Source organism: Tupaia chinensis, unplaced genomic scaffold (assembly GCF_000334495.1).
Source record: "Tupaia chinensis unplaced genomic scaffold, TupChi_1.0 Scaffold138390_1, whole genome shotgun sequence".
Taxonomy (NCBI): Eukaryota; Metazoa; Chordata; class Mammalia; order Scandentia; family Tupaiidae; genus Tupaia; species Tupaia belangeri.
The window spans coordinates 321,849-324,402 of record NW_006198287.1 but is presented as its reverse complement, the minus strand read 5'-3'; the positions used below and the strand labels follow the sequence as shown (position 1 = coordinate 324,402).

General features: G+C 57.6%; 1 long non-coding RNA gene across 2 annotated transcripts in view; it reads left to right on the top strand.

Annotated features, from left to right (window-relative positions):
* The window catches only part of LOC102471784 (uncharacterized), a 6,204-nt gene that overhangs the window by 102 nt on the left and 3,548 nt on the right, over positions 1–2,554 (top strand). The window contains exons 2-5 of one of the 2 annotated variants that reach the window (XR_336391.1): positions 158–262; positions 809–1,014; positions 1,937–2,054; positions 2,398–2,485. This is a non-coding gene — a long non-coding RNA (uncharacterized LOC102471784). Of the gene's footprint in view, positions 1–48; positions 263–808; positions 1,015–1,936; positions 2,055–2,397; positions 2,486–2,554 lie in introns of those variants that run through there. The other variant, XR_003546645.1, reaches the window with a different exon arrangement.

Genomic DNA, 2,554 nt, shown 5'->3' with positions numbered 1-2,554 from the left:
AAATCCGCATTTTCCTTGGCACAGCTCTCCGCGAGCACGAAGGAGAGGGAGGTACCCGGGGGCAGTGAGAATGACGTGTGCTGGTGCAGAGAGGGGGTGGGGGGGCTGCGGGCCGGGCTCTGTGGACCCGCTCCTAATCCTCTTGTTTTCGGAACAGTCAGCAGATGTGGCTTCTTTTAGCCTGAATAATCCGTTAAAGGAATAATTTTTAGAAGGGAGATCGACCTTACCCAAAGAGGACAGTGAGCGAGATTAGGGCTCGGTAAGGATAAATTAAAAGGCTCCAAATTCTCTGTCCCTCTCTGCCTTCCTCTCTCCTCCCCTCCTCCTCCCTCCTCCGCCCTCTCCTCCCCTCCCCCTTCTTCTCCATCCCCTGCAATCCGCACTCGACGCGAGTTCACGCGAAGGGCTGGATTTCCAGGCTGCACCGCAACTTGCGCTGCGCGTTATTATTATTCATCTGAGGGTGCAGCCTCTACAACCTTTGCCTCCTGCGCTCTCCTTCCCCCCAGCCGCCGCCGCCAGCAGTGCAGTTCTTCCTGCACGCATGCTCCGGTTCACCAAGGGGAGATTCTGAATTTTTTATCACGCTCATCATCATCATCATGATGCTCCTTATCATGGTTATCATTTCCTCCTGCCAGGTGGAGAGACCACCAGCGCCTTCTCGCCGCCCGCCCCTTCCCCAGCGAAGAATGCTGTCCGGGCTTGGCCCCAGCGGCCGCTCCCTGGATGCGGGCTTCCTTTGCCTCTCCGCATCCCTCCCTCTTTCATCTGCATGTATATTATCTTGATCCTTTTATTCCAGTAGATCTACTAACTTTGGTTGGGATGGCTGAAACGCTCCGGACTGCGAGCAGTCTCTTAAAAAGGAGAACAAAAAGATGAAGACCCTGAGTGGACGCCGGAACAAAGCACCTTGGGTTCGGTGAACAGGGACGCTCAGGAGCTCTGGCTCCGGAACACGGATGATCGAAGCCCAAGTGCGCCCGCCCGGCGTGTGGACCTCGGAGGGTATTCAGACTGAATTTTTGTTTTTCCTTTTGGCATGCTTTACTACTGTCAGTGCTGGGGAAGAGTTGGGTTGTTTTGTTTTCTGGGTGGGATAGTAGAATCGCGGGAGATCCAGGTGGACTTGACTTGGCTTTCTGCACTCCTGCCTCACCTTCTCAAGTATGCGGGTGTTGGAAGGGGGACTGGGGACCCCGAGGCTTATAAAGGGGAAGAAGCCAGATGCTGCCCAGAAGGCTGAGGGAATAGTGGGGCGAGGTGGAAGCCAGTGGGGATGGGCTGGCTGGCGGACGATTGCGGAGAAGGGGTCTAACTCCCTCGGGCCGTAGGATGAGTTTTGCTAGGAATGAGAATGTGTCCATAGGAGCTCTGAGAAATTGACATGAACGCGTACATGCATGAGGTGGGGGCTGAATTTGTATGTAAACAGAGTGATGTGGAGGGCATGCAGGAAGGGGGCTCAAAATAATGTCTATTGTCCCTTTGGCTCTGGGGGCTGTCATCGTCTGTCCCTCTCCCTTTTTTGACCCCGGGGATCCAGCCGCGTTATACAAGAATGACCCTTTAAATCGAGGTCCACCCTCTACCCGGTAAAGCCCGTTGACAGTTGGGTGTGGGGTAGGGTGGGGAGCTTAGGGGTGTTTCTTTCCCCCTCCCTGCCTCCCTCACCCGCCCGCCCTCCCTCACTCCCCCGCTCCCCCTTCACTCTCTCTTCCCCCTCCCACCTCCCTCGCTCCCTCCCTCCCTGCTGCATTTTGCATGAGCTATCTAGGTCATTAGCATTTTAGCGTATGCAAGACTTGACAAAGCTGATGAGGGGCCAGATGGGCCTCGCTCTTAAGGGTTGTGGGTTTTTTTTTTTTTCTTTTTCTTATTTTTTTTTTTCCCTCTTTTCCTCTCTCCCCTCCACCACTTGGGACCGGAGCGTGAGGACTGCAGCAGGCGAGTTCCGGAAGGCTGATTCCCCAGATCCTGGCCCTGGATCGCGGCAGCTCGCGGCTGCGGTACGCTGGGCCAGGCTGTGCCTGGACCCGGCGATCGAGGTAAAAGCCGCGGCGGCGCTCCCTGCCCTGGCAGGCGCCGGCCGAGCCCCTGGCCGCGTGGCGAGCCCCTGCCCCCTCCTAGTTGCCTGCCCTCGTCATCCGCCCTCCGGGCCCCCCTCAGTTTCCTGCGCAAAACTAAGGGCGAAATGGGTGGGTAGGGTTTGCTGCGCTGGGGCGAGGTGGGGTTGGTGTTGTTTTTTCATTGTCTGGTGCTGCAGGGGAGGCGAGGTGCGGGGAGAGGGGAGAGGAGAGCGGGGAGTCGGGGTAATTAACACGCGGGAGGCACCCCTCCGTCTCCCACTTCCACCCACACCCCCAACCCTCCACCCCCTCCGCTTTGCAGGAAAAAGCCTGGATACGGAAGGATGGGGAGAACAAAGAGCTTTGGAAGACGTCGCTGTTATCTCATTGTCTGTGATGGGGGAGCTGCGGTAGGGAGGATGCTGTGGTCCTTTCCTCCGGCGCTCCCCACCCCCCCCCCTCTCCCCGCCGACAGTGCG